This window comes from Peromyscus leucopus, chromosome 4 (genome assembly GCF_004664715.2).
Source record: "Peromyscus leucopus breed LL Stock chromosome 4, UCI_PerLeu_2.1, whole genome shotgun sequence".
Lineage (NCBI taxonomy): Eukaryota > Metazoa > Chordata > Mammalia > Rodentia > Cricetidae > Peromyscus > Peromyscus leucopus.
Window position 1 is genome coordinate 140,683,649 of NC_051066.1, and position 13,783 is coordinate 140,697,431.

At 52.9% G+C, this 13,783-nt stretch overlaps 1 long non-coding RNA gene and 1 pseudogene across 1 annotated transcript; one reads left to right on the forward strand and one right to left on the reverse strand.

Annotated features, from left to right (window-relative positions):
* Positions 1–6,150: 6,150 nt before the first annotated feature.
* On the reverse strand, positions 6,151–6,330 carry LOC114709831 (annotated as a pseudogene).
* A 1,854-nt stretch (positions 6,331–8,184) lies between these two features.
* On the forward strand, positions 8,185–13,539 carry LOC114709821. The gene is made up of 3 exons (XR_003736989.2): positions 8,185–8,560; positions 11,506–11,775; positions 13,133–13,539. It is a non-coding gene; the product is annotated as an uncharacterized LOC114709821 (long non-coding RNA).
* The last annotated feature ends 244 nt before the right edge of the window (positions 13,540–13,783 follow it).

Consider the following 13,783-nt stretch of genomic DNA (forward strand, 5'->3'; position numbering starts at 1 on the left):
ATTGAACCAGGCATGGTTACATCTCCTATAAACTGGGTAATTACCAAGTTCCTAAACAAGGGAGGATTAAGTAACCAGTAGAGTCTAATGTGAGGTAGGCACCCAGCCCATGAGCCCCAGGAAAGACTGAGCAATCATCAGGGGAGAGACACACCCAATTCCTTTAAGCTCAGGCCTCTGCTCCCCACAGAAAGGACCCACATTTCCAGCTACCTACAGCCACACTACTAGTGTGAGCCTCATGTCTCCAGAACTCAGGCTGTCGTTGGAGCCTGAGATCTTGTGGGTTCCCCATCTACATCTCCCTCAGACCCTGGCACCCCGTGGGAGGTTGACCCTCCCTGTGCCAGATAGGAAACCCAGGCAGAGAAATCCAGTTGTGTCTAGGTGTTGCCAGAGTGCTGGCGAGTGACTGGGCTGGATTTAACCCAAGCACCTTGAATCTAGCCACATAAGACATCAGGACCAGGTTCAGGCCACCGCCCCATCTCTTCCACCTCACCCACAGCCAGCTGGGCGTCACCCCCACTCCTGGCCCTCTCTGCCTGCTGAGTCACACTGGTGTTTTTCCTCAGACATGTAAACACTGAATGAGGACCCCAGGCAACAGGTTGGGTGTCTAGATACAGCTGCCCAGAGCTCCCTGCTCTGGGTGTCACCTTGTGCAGTGGTGGGGTGGCACCTGCCCTCCCAATAACTCCTGGGGCTGCTGATAAGAGTCAGGCTTTGCTTATCAGCCCGTTACTCTATCCCCGGGTGCTCATGGGGGGATGGTGAGAGCAGAGATGGGGAGCCCCTACCACTCCACCCCCCAACTCCTGCATGACCCATGGCTCAGAAAGTCCTGGGTGCCACCTGCTGGCCCCTACTGAGCCCTGGCAATGAGGGACATTTTTAGAGGAATTTTAAGAATAGAGATGCTGTTCTAAACTATAAATATAAATAGTCCTGCTAGAATCTGGGTATTATGGCTTAAGCCTGTAATCTCAGCACTCAAGAGACTGAGACAGAAGGATGGCCTTGAGTTTGGAGTCAGCCTGTTTCAGAGTGAAACCCTGTCTCGAAAGAAATGTAAGTAAATAAATAAATGAATACCTAAATTGCAATACAAATAAACATACTCTGATGGAGAAAGCAACAGGTGATTTGTGTGCACATCTGCATAGAGAAGACACTGTTTACTTCCTTGGCTTTTTGAGACAGCTTCACTCTGTATCTCAGGCTCTGGCCTGAAACTTGAGATCCTCCTGCCTCATCCTCCCACCACACAGGATGTAGGATTTGTACTTTGGGGTCAGGCCTTGTGCTGAGTCAAAGGAGCGTGCAATGCTAAGCCACAAAGTTTGGGGGGAGTTCCCTGTATAGCAACTGAAACGTATGGCTGAAGGGGCAGAAAAGAACCTTCTAGAATGAGGAGACAGTACACAAAAGTCATAAAGTATCTTAGAATCCCACTGTGGAGGGCTTCGGATGCACCTCAGTGTTAGCCTGGGCATGGGCAAAGCCCTGGATTCCATCCCCAGCACCACACACCACACACACATGTGCACACAATCCCCTAGCTCACCTCTAGACAGTGATTTCTCATTTAGGGTTAATTCTTTCCTCCATTGAGCTTCCAGCATAATCTGGAGGACTCTCTGCCTTCTGCCTCTCTGGCAGAATTTACAAGGACTCCCCAGCACATACACACACCAGCGTGGCTGAGCCCCTCCTGCAGCCAGGGTCTGCGTAGCTGTTCAGGAAAGGCTGTCATACCCTGTCTCTTACTGCCCAGCTGACCACATCTGTGTGAGGCCAAAGGCTGGCTCAGCGAAGTAGTGGGCCCTCTTGACCGCTGATTTCAGATGATGAGCTCTGTGGAGGGGCTTTCACATTAGCTTTCAGGAGCAAAAGGCGAAAGACATCTCTGAGCAAGCGCAGTGTGGCTGTGTTTTTTTTTTTTGTTGTTGTTGTTTTTTGTTTTTTTCCAACCTGGAAGAGCACTGTGCTTTCCTGAGCAGATGGCCCAGAACCTTGTCAAGAGGAAGGTGAGAGCCCAGCAGTGGTGGTGCCACCTTTAATCCCAGCACTCAGGAGGCAGAGGCAGGTGGATCTCTGTGAGTTCAAGGCCAGCCTGGTCTACAGAGTGAGTTCCAGGAAAGTTGCAGAGCTACACAGAGAAACCCTGTCTCAAAAAACAACAACAATTAAAAAAAAGAGGAAGGGGAGAGGGGAGAGATGGGAGAGATGAGCTTGCTGCTCCCCTCTGGATGGTAGCCAGGGAGGCCTCCATGAAGAGCCACCAAGTGCAGGCTAAGAGCATATGGCAGAAGGAAGAGCACACTGCACGTGCAAAGGTCCTGAGGTGGGGCTGGGCTTGACACATTGGAGGACCAGGGAGGTGTCCACTGTGACTGGTGGGGAAGACTGGAAGTGCGGAGGTCAACTTTGGGCTCATTTGAAGGGGACTGGGGCTGGGGAGATGGCTCAGTGGCACTGACTTCTTCCAGAGGACCCAGGTTCAATTCCTAGTACCACGTGACAGCTCACAACTGTAACTAGTTCAGAGGATCTGATGCCCTCACACAGACATACATGCAGGCAAAACACCAATGCCCATGAAATTAAAAACAAAAATAAAAATAAAATTATGAAGGGGAGCTGACAGGCCATGCTGAAGGGTTGGTTGAGGGTCAAAACAAAAAAACAGAGTGGCACTTTTCTACCCTGAGCTACAGAAAGCTGGGCTGGGGACCTAGGGCCTAGGCTTGGCAGGCAAGTGGCATGTCACACCCACACCCAGCTTTGTCTGGGAAGCAGACAAGGCCTGCTATGTGCCTGGGAACGCTGTGTTGGGATGTGGGGGGAGGGAACCTTAGAGTCTCCTGCACACAGCCATCGTGAATCACCTGAGGCCACCCAGACTACCTGCAGAGTGATCCTGGCTGGGGTGGGTGGAGAGGAGGGGCTGGGAGAGGTCTCAGCCAGCACTTCTTCACCTGCACTGGAGGCCTAGGAGCCTGAGGGCACATTGGGGAGCAGACTCAGCTGGATCCTGTGACCCCAATAGGGAGGAAGAGGGTTTTGTCATTCCAGTGCCCAGTGCTCTGTCTGGAACACACTTGGTGCTCAGTACTGTCTGTGGAGGAAGTGCACCTTGCCAGAGCACCCCTCAACCACAGGGCCTTTGTATGTGCGCTGTGCTCTGCGTTCAGTGCCCTTCCCCATGGTTCCTGCCCTCTCCCTTGCTTTGCCCCTCCCCACTGCTGGGCAAGCTTCTGGGTTTGGTCATAATTCCATTAGTTGTTCTCTGTCTCCAGTTCTGAACTTTGAGCTCAGTGGAGGTATGTAGCACGAATCTTAAAAGTTCTTATTAATAAAACAAACCCAGGGCCAGGTATTGGGGTGAACGCTGAAAGATCAGAGAAGCAGAACAAGCCACAGCTTCCTCACCTCAACAATTCCTCAGCTGATCCTGTTTCCTCAGACTGGAAGCCTCTGAGTCCTCATCCAGAATGGATCTCAGCTGAACTGTGCTGCTCAAAAGCCTAAAAGCTTAACCAGCCTAATTCCCAGTCTTCACGCCTTATATACCTTTCTGCTTCCTGCCATCACTTCCTGGAATTAAAGGCATGAGTCACCATGCCTGGCTGTTTCCAGTGTGGCTCTCAACTCACAGAGATCCAGGCAGATCTCTGCCTCTGGAATGCTAGGATTAAAGGCATGTGCCACCATTTTCTGACCTCTATATCTAGTGGCTGTTCTGTTCTCTGACCCCAGATAAGTTTGTTAGGGTGAACAATATTTTGGGGAACACAACATCACCACAGAGGTAGGGTGTTTCCGGCCCCTCCTGACAAGCCAGACTCCAGTGCCAGCTTCACTTCCAAAGAACTTAATTTGGAGGCTAGGGTGGGGTGGGGTGCTCAGTGGATAGAGCACTGAACCAGAATGCACAGGGTAGTGTGTTTAATTCCCAGCCCTGTATAACCCAGGCAGAGAGGTAGACTTGTGCAAGCCTAGCACCCAGGAAGCAGGAGCATCAGAAGTTCAAGATCATCCTTGGCTACATTTTGAGTTCCATGCTAGCCTGGGCTAAGGGAGAACCTGTCACAAACACACAATTTAAGTTAAACAATTCTGTAGTCCTGGATGTGTCCTGAAGCAGCAGCAGCTGGTCCCCGAATTCACCCTCGAAGGCTGATTCTTCACAAGAGGTACTTGTGGGGTCTGTCTGGGGAGGGGCGTGCAGCTCATCTGTGGGTCTGGGGAGGCGTGCAGCTCATCTGTGGGGTCTGGGGAGGGGGTGCAGCTCATCTGTGGGGTCCGCCTGGGGGAGGGGCGTGCAGCTCATCTGTGGGGTCTGTCTGGGGGAGGCATGCAGCTCATCTGTGGGGTCTATCTGGGGGAGGGGCGTGCAGCTCATCTGTGGGGTCTATCTGGGGGAAAGGATGCAGCTCATCTGTGACTCACAAAGCCAGAGTGCAAGTCGACTCTCTGCCCCTGGGCGTGTCCTGAGAGAGGTCAGAGGTGGCCCCTGGGAGGTAGAGTGGGCCCCCTGTGTGACAGCCTGGCTGTCTGTAGACTTGAATTTTGACCATATTTGCCCAGTGACTTGTGGCTGCCCCAGGCTGTGGCATAAATACCAGTTTATCAGGTTTATTTATTTTGTCCCCACAGAGCAGAGAGGAGCCAGCAGCCTCCCTGGGTGGTGTCGCCCACTCAGAACTTGGCCCTGGACAGGAGGCTGGACTATGGCTGGCACTGCTGGGACCCCTGGAGCTTCTGAGACGTCCTTTGGGGTCCTGGGACATAGGAAAGCAGGCCTAGCCTGCAGAACACTTGGTCAGTATCTAGAAGGCAAAACGGAGTCCTCTTTCCCAGAGGATTCTTAACCCACCCTGTCACCAGCAGCTCTCCCTGTCGCTGTGTGTGACCAGGCCAGGCTGAGCAGAACCCCAGAGGCCAGCAGCCTCAGGGATGGGCTCAGGTACAGGTTCCTAGCCCAGAAGGGCCCTGGGGACACAGCTTGGGAGGGATAATGGGGACAGAGGCCTGCCATGGACTCTGGCAGCGCAGTGCCTGCCTGAAGCACCATGACCACAGGGAGACTAAGCCGGAAGTCATCTCAGGAGGCGGCCAGTGGGGGAAGCAAAGAGAAAAAGTGAAATGGCTGCATCTAGCCATTCCTGAGGCTGGAGCTGCCATGGCTGAGCTTTCCGAATTTAAGCTGCCTGCTGCCTGCCCTTTGTCTTTTTTTTTTTTTTTTTTTTTTTTTTTTTTTTTTTTTTTTTGAGACAAGAGCTCACTATATATCTCAAGCTGGAACTCACTGTATAGTGCAGGCTGGCCTCTAGTGATCTCTCGCCTCAGCCTCCAGGGCACTAGCATTCCAGGTGTGAACCAGCACACCAGATTCCTTCATTTTCTTTTGTTTTTCTTCCTTTTTAATTTATTTTTTTTTTTTGTTACTGGTTAGAGATAGAGTCTTATGTAACCCAGACTAGCCTCAAACTGTAGCAGAGGATGATCGATGACCTTGAACTTCTGACCTTCCTGTTTCCACCTCCATAGTCTAGGATTACAGGCATAGGGCGCCACACTGGGTTTATGTGGTGCTGGGGATCTGAACCAGGGCTTCGAGCCTGTTAGACAAGCACTCGACTAACTGATCTGCATCCCCTGCCTCCTTCCCCATTCAGTACTGCGGATACGCCCCTCCTGCCTGCTAGACAAGTGTTCTGCTACAGAGCGGTGACCCACATTTTTGTCTTTTGACACGAGGTCTTGCTGTATAGTTCAAGACAGCTTTGAAACAGCAATCCTCCTGCTTCCCAGACAGCTGGGAGGCCTAAGCCACCACACATGACTAGTGTGTGACTGTCTTTTTTCAAGTTTTATTTTTATTAGTGTGTGTGTGTGTGTGTGTGTGTGTGTGTGTACGTGTGTGTACGTGTGTGTACATGCATGTGTATAGGTGTCCACAGTGGCCAAAGAAGGCATCCAATCCCTGGAGTTACAGATGGTTGTTAGTCGCCATATGTGAGTGCTTGGAAATGAATCTGGACCTCTGCAAGGGGAGCAAGTGCTCTAACTATTGAACCATCTCTCTAGGCCTGAATATCTTAATTCGTGGCCTGCCTTTTTTTTTTTTTTCTCATTTATTTTCAGGGGGAGCGCGAACGCAGTCCCCCACTACCACAAATTATGCAGTTGAGTTTTTCGCATTTGGGGAAATCGCAGGGGCCTGCCTTTATTTCCAGCACCAGGGAGGCAGAGGCAAGTGGATCTCTGAGTTTGAGGCCAGCCTGGTCTACAGAGCAAGTTCCAGGACAGCCAGGGCTACATAGAGAGACCTTGTTTCATAAAATAAATACAATAATAATAATAGTGATAATAATAATAAATAATTAAGTAACCCCTTTTCTCCCCAAATTGCTTTTGATTAGAGTGTTTTATCCGAGCAACAGAAATCAAACTAGAGCACAAAGCACTATCTCTGGTGCGGATCAAGGTTAGACGTTTCTGGAAGAAGTGCCCACCTCTGATCCTCTGAGGCCTCTGGACCCCACTTGCTTAGTGCAGGCCGCGTCAGCTCCTCCTACACAGTCAGGACTGAGATTCCTGGACTCACCTCCCTGTGAGCTTAGTTACCATCCTGGAATGGAGATGAAGTTTTTACCACTGGACAACTCTGTGTGGTCCATCCTTCTCACATGGATCTCAGCAGCACCTACTGTGAGATGATGTCTGTGACAGAGAGCGTGGGCACCCAGGAGCAGGGGATCTCAGCAGCACCTACTGTGTGATGATGTCTGTGACAGAGAGCGTGGGCACCCAGGAGCAGGGGATCTCAGCAGCACCTACTGTGTGATGATGTCTGTGACAGAGAGCGTGGGCACCCAGGAGCAGGGGATACAGGGACTGGGCCATACTGGATTCTTTCTTTCCACGTTCAGGTTAAACAGGACTCTCCCTGGGCCTTAAAAACCTTGTGCTCTTATTTTACAAGCCGCAAACATCCCTGATGGGACGCTTGGGGTGTCCTCCCCTCACTTGCCCACTCATGCCAGCTGCTCCCAGCCCAGGGCACCTTTGCCCCCACCAAGGTCTGGCCTGCAGGTGCCCAAAGAGCCCATCCTGACCTTCCCAAACTCAACTCACTGCTTCCTCCATAGAGCTACTTCCCCTCCCCTGAGGGCACCCAGGCTGCGTGGGGGGGGAGGGTGTGTGGGGTGGGGGGAGGGGGGGGGGGGGAGTAAATGTACCCGGGATGGGGGGCTCAGGCTAGAGACAGGTGTTGGCAGTTCCTGGCTGCGTCACTCCTGGAACCCAGTTGAATTTCAGTCCCATAGGCACCACGGTGAGGTGCTGAGTTCTCCCCCACCAGCAGCCCTACCTCTGCCTCAGGACTTTGGCACACTGTTCTCATCCCTGGCATGCTCATCCCTGCCTCCTGCTTTCACCCTGCTCTTAACCAGAATTTCCCTTTCTTTCTCTACTTCCTTCTTGGCTCTGGCCACACCCACACTTCCAGGTCCCTTACAGATCCACTAGCTAACTGCTCAGCAAGTGCCCACTGAGGGGGATGGGTCACCACGGGGTGACCTAGCCTGTTGGGCAGCCAGGAAGAAGGGTGTCAGGGATGTGTTCTTGCCGCCTGGTAGAGACCCAGCTCCACCGGAGGCTGGTGTTTGGGCTCTTTTGGTCAAAAGAACCCTGAGTCACATAGACAAGCCTGGGGCCAGGACTTTCCCTAAACAGCCTCCAGCAGGCTCTGGTGAGCAAAGCCTGGCCTCCAAAGGGAACAGCATTCCAGGCAAGGGTTCAGCAATGAGGAAGTTCTGGGGGTGCAGAGGTGGGGTGGGGGGAGCAGAAGAGAAGTCCCCTGTGGTTGAAACTTGCTAAGGGGAGCCCTGAAGACTGGAGACTCAGTGGGGCCATCCGGAAGTGATGTGTGTGATACAACGTGGCTCTGGTTTCCCAGGGACCCAGGGAGAAAAGCCCAGAGAGATGACAGTTCCCAGAGGACTCCGCCCTAGACATCCAGAGCTTTCCCACTTGCTCATGGCCTCCATCCAGCTGTTGGGGTTACCTAAGCTCGGGGTTCCCAGCTCTCTGAAAGCCCCTCCAGGTGTAGGGCAGCCCCTTCCTTCCCAAGCGTCACTCATTTAAAAAGTACTGAAGGCCTAGCTGACGACCTTCCCTCCACAAGAGGCCACTGCCCACCGTCTGCGTCACAGGGAAGACCTGGGACAAGCTCTTGGGTATAGGCCAGCCTGCTTGGTACCCCCCCGGGTGACCTGAGGACACAGGCCAGGAACCAACCACTGAACATGCCACTTGCCCAGCCCCCACAAGTCCTCAGGAAGGATGCCTGGCCCCCTGGCCTGCCTGGGATCCTCTTGACCCAGCGGCCTTCTACCAGCTGGGGAGAGTACATCCCTCTCCGGGCCAGTGAACTTGGTGCCAGCCCAGGAGCTCTGTGTGACTGTGCTGGACGCCACATCCTTTCATTCCTTAGGTTCTCAAGGCAACCTATTTCCACTTTTACAGAGGAAAGCAAGAACCAGAGAAGGTATGTGGCATGCACAAGGTGACTCACTGGGCAGGATTCGTGTCTTTCTGTGGTAGACAGTCTTCTCAAGGTCATTGTGTTGGCTGGTCCTGCGAACACAGCTGCATGCTTCATGTACATGTGACTTCATGCAACTCTCTACATGTCCTGGATCACGAGTAGTAGAGGGTGCAAGTGTGTGCTGTGGTGTTGACTCCGGCATGCACCCCTCATGTAATCAGGGCTCATTGTTTCTGCCATAAATGACTGGATAAATGGCTGCAGACTCTTTGAGGGCATCGTGCTTGCCACCAGGGTGGGGGCATTGCCTAGTTTAGGCCAAGCATATAGCCTGGCCCCTAACGAGTGCTGGGAACTTCTCTGAGGTACTGAGTGGAGCTTGGGGGCTCAGGCCTGCCCCTCCGGCTCCTCGTCCTTCACCGAGTCATCCTCGGAGTTCCACCTGGGCCCTTGATTGCTCTCGTTCTGCTGTGGACGTTCAGGGCCGGCTACCTTCCTCCGTCCAGGATAAGCAGTAAGAAGCAAAGTTGGAGTTTATTAACAAAGATATCAGCACAGAGAGTGATGAGAGCCAGGGGTGCTTAGGAAAAGCAGAATATACCCCCCAAGTGTGGGTGTGTGTTTTTCAAGAGACAAACACGATGGCGAGTGTTTAAATTTTTTAGGTGTATTTATTTTTATTCACATGTATATGTGTGAGCTTGAGTAATTGTATGTGCCCATGGAGGGCAGAAAAAGGTGTTGGATTCCCTGGAACTGGAGTTACATAGGATCGTGAGCCACCATGTGGGTGCTGGGAACAGAACCCAGGTCTTCTGGAAGAGCAGCCGGTGCTCTTAAACTCAGTCATTCTCCAGCCCCTTGATGGAGTGTCTTCATGGTACTCATGTACAGGATTGGGGGGCTTTTGACACTCCCTCTCAAAGGGTGTATGGGCGACTTAGTGAGATCAAGGTGGTGCCTGGGAGTCCACTGATGGGATTGCCGCTGCTGACGGCTGGGAAGGGGAGGATGCGTGTGTGTGTGTGTGTGTGTGTTGTGAACAGTTTATAGGCTTGTCTGTGAGATCCCCAGTATGTTATAGTTGACTCCTTATAAAGGAGGCAGGCTATACTGGAAGATCATGTATGCTTAGGCCTTAAGCACAGCTCATTCTATTCTAGCATCCTTATTTGAAAATATCTCTTATAAAAGGAAACTTGGGACTGGAGAGATGATTCAGTCTTGCAGAAGACCCGAGTTCAGTTCCCAGCACTCACACTAAACAACCCCCAACCACCTGTAACTCCAGTTCTGGGAGATCTGATGTCCTTTTCTGGACCCAAGGGCACCTGCATGCATGTGCACATACATGCCCACACATAGAGACACTAATGTTCACATAATGAAAAATAAAGGCCAGATATGGTGGCACACACCTTTAATTCCAGAAGGGAAGCAGAGATGGACAGACCTCTATGACTGCGAGGCCAGCCTGGTCTATGTAGTGAGCTCCAGCCCACCCAGGACTGCTTGTCTCAACAACAGTAATAAATCTTCAAAAATCAATACATAAAAGGTGTCTTGCCTTTGGAAGTGAGGGCACAGTGAAACCACTGAACTGGACCTCTCCATGGTAGACAGGTTGATTGGGGGTCAGACTATCAAGGCTATCTCTGGGTGGAGGGGGCAAAATAATGGGAAACCAGCAGACCTGATATGACAGTCAGCAGGGTAGGGGTTCTTGAGCTGATACAGGCTGTTCCGATTGACCTGGACTAGATCCCCTGCCTGAGGTAGAGGACCTCTGGGGATGGATTAAGGGAAGTTGCTGGTAAACAGAAACCCACCCTTAGGCCTCAGTTTACCCAATAACATTCCTAACCTTGTCACAAGCACTGTCAGGTTGTTATTTATTTGGGGTGGGGGTGGTTGAGGGCACTTTGGACACAACAAAGTCTCCATGCTAGCAACCTTCACAGCCAATGCTGTTGGCTTCTGGAACTCTGTTTTTCCAAACATGGTTTCTCAGTGTAGCCCTGGCTGTCCTGGAATTCACTCTGTAGACAAGACTGGCCTCAAACTCAGATATCTGCCTGCCTCAGCCTCCCGAATGCTGGGATGAAAGGGGTGCATCACCAGGCCTGGCTGATGCTGGAACTCCAGACTCTTGTCCTCCAGAGGCTTTAACCTAACTCCAGGTTAAGGGGCTCCCTTCCCTTCCACATCCCCATTTCTCTGTCCTGCCCCAGAGGTCTTCTAAAGCCACAGCAGACAGCACCTGATTTGACACTCTAGGCTGGTCCAGAGCGGAGGGGTCAGGGTTCATTCAAGCACCCAGAACCCCTGCCTTGGTGTGGGCCCCCTCTTTGTGCGAGGCCCCAACTGGAGGAGCTCATTTCCCCATTCTCTTTCCTGGGGCAGAGAGTGCTCGGCGGGGGCTGAGCCGCCCCGGGGTTATCAAAGCTACCACTTCCTCGCACAACCTGTAGCTATATTTAGAGCTCCAGCCTCTCAGGCTCAGAGTCCGGGCGTGGCTGGGCCTGGGCTGCTTCCTGAGCTGACATCTCCACCTGCTTCCTCTCACGCCTAGGCCAGAGGCACCGGCAAGTCGAGCTGCAGGCTGCACAGAGCACCAAACAGACACTCCTCCTCTTCACAGCCGCGTGAAGGGCCAGGTCCTTCCCAAAGGGGGGGGGGGCTGTGGGCTCATCCCTTCCTCCAGGGCCCCCGTGTTTCCTGAGGGTCTTCTAGCTCCATGTCGTGGTAGACCCAGGGTAGAAGAATAACGCAATAGAGCCCCTGTCCATGTGAGCCCTGAGCACTGTGGCAGGGGAAGTGGAAATTGAAACCACAAATGGCAATTTAAGCAAAAGCGGGGAGCTGGGGATGTGGCTCAGTTGGTAGAGGGCTTGCCCAGCACGCGTGAGGTCCCTGGGTTTGATTCCCTATGATGCATAAACCAGGCAGGCTGTACAGCTATAATCTCAGCGCCGAGGAGGTGGAGGCAGGAGGATCAGAAGCTCCGTCATCTTTGGCAACAGCAAGTTTGAAGCCGGGCCGGCCTACAGGAAACCTTGTGCTAAGGGGCGGGGCAAGACGGCTCTGCAGGTAAAGGCACTTGCCATCAAGCCAAGCTTCCTGAGTTTGAACCCAGGACCCACCTGGTGAAAGGTGGGAAGTGATGCCCACAAGTTGTCCTGACTCCATGTGCACATCATGGCTTTACTTACCCGGTAAGTAAATAAATACATGTTTAAAAAGGGATATAAATAAATGTTTTTAAAAGGTAGGGATCCCTGAGTATGTGGGAGAAGCTTGGGGAGAAGGGATAGCGGTGTGGTGTGGGGTGGGGGGCATGGCTGAAAATCGGTCAACAAGCGGCAGACAGGTGGGTTCAGCCTGGAAAAGCCTCTTTGGGTCACCAGGACAGGAGTGACTGCAGACAGGGAGAGAGAGCCGCTCTGGCACCCTAAGGCTCCAGCCATGGATGGTCACTCTGCTTGGTTAGGCCAGGGCGACAGCGGGAGGTAGGAGCAGAGATGAGGGTGTTTGCAATAGCCCGTGGGAGTCACTCCTTGACACCAGTGAAGTCTGGAGACGTGCCTGTCACAGGCCAGGGACACAAACACTCTGCAGAGACCAGCACAGTCCCCAGCACAGGAAAAACTGGGGAGGAGAAGGCTGATATCAGGAGCGGTGGGGGGGGGGACTGTTTGAACTCCTGAGTTCCAGGACAGAACCGGCGAGGGCACTGGATCCCGGCAGATCCTGCTGAGTCCTGGAGTCTGGGGAAGGTAGGGCCACCTCTGGAAAGGTGGCGGGAGTGTGAGAAGGGCCAGGAGTGATTGCCGGCTGTGCTGGCTGCCCATCATCCCTGCTGTATCCCAGGTGCTCCTGAGCGGGGCCGTGTGCATGAGTGTGTGGGCAACCAAGGTGTGCGGGACAGATGAAAGTCCTCCACACCTGGGTACCAGTGCCTTCCAAGACCTGGACAGTGCTCCAACCAGCATGGGCACCCAAAGGGTGCATGCATGTCCACAGGACCTTGATCCGTTTTAATTCACACCCACGTGGTGGCAGGGAGCCACAGCAATGGTGGAGTTGGGCTACAGCATGAGATAGACTTCGGTGGGGGGTGGGGTGGGGGTGGGGTCCTGATCACCCAGCACCTGGCGCACAGGTGACCATGGAAGAAAGCACTGTTGTCACTGGAAAAAGCCGATGGAGTGGGCTGCTCTGATCTGGCCTGGGGACTTCCAGGAGATGGGCAGGATGGAAGTCCCTGGATCAGGAAAAGCGTCTGGCACTCTTGTCCCACTGGATTTGCTGATCCAAGAGCTGATCCAGGGTCCTCTGGATGGTGTGGCTGGGGTGGGGGCTGGGGTGGGTACTTGGCCCCTTCCCTGGGTCCTGCCCTGAAGGCCTTTCCGTAGGCTCAGGGGGTTGAGACATGCCACCAAATGACCTGGTGGAGGTTGTTCCCTGATCACTACACGCACTGTGGTGTGCTCCCCACCCCCCCAGATAGAGGCAATACATGAATGAGTAGATACACAAACGTAAGAAAAATCTAATGACATTTCCTTACAGGGCACCCTGACCTGTGACATCGAGAGACGTGGCCCAGAGGTCACGTGAGAAACAGTGGAGGCGAGCAAGCTGTGCACGCTGAAGGAAGAGGGCCAGCTGTTCTGTCACTCAGAAGAGGGCCCCGCCCCACCCTGTTCATATCAGAAGTGAAAATACCCAAGATCACAGACTTATAAGCCAGATTCTGAGGCTCCACCTGCTGGAATCTGACAGGTGCCATGAAGCTTCCCAGCTCTGTCTGGCCCAGTCCATCACCATGTGGCAAGTGTCCCAGCCAAGGAGGCGACTCAGGAGCAAGTGTTCTGAATGGTGCTATATAAAAACAGGAGAGACAGCAGGGCGGTGGTGGACCCACGCCTTTATTCCCAGTACTTGGGAAGCAGAGGCAGGCAGATCTCTGTGAGTTCGAGGCCAGCCTGGTCTACAAAGCAAGTTCCAGGTAAGGCACCAAAGCTACACAGAGAAACCCTGTCTCAAAAAATAAAAACAAAACAAAACAACAACAACAACAAAAAAAAAACAAAAAACAAAAAACAAACCCAAAAACCAGGAGGGGGGGTGAGAAGATGGCTCAGTCGATAAAGTGCTTGCCGCACAAGCATGAGAACCTGAGTTTGAATCCCCAGGTCTCATGTAAAAGGCCAGGTGTGG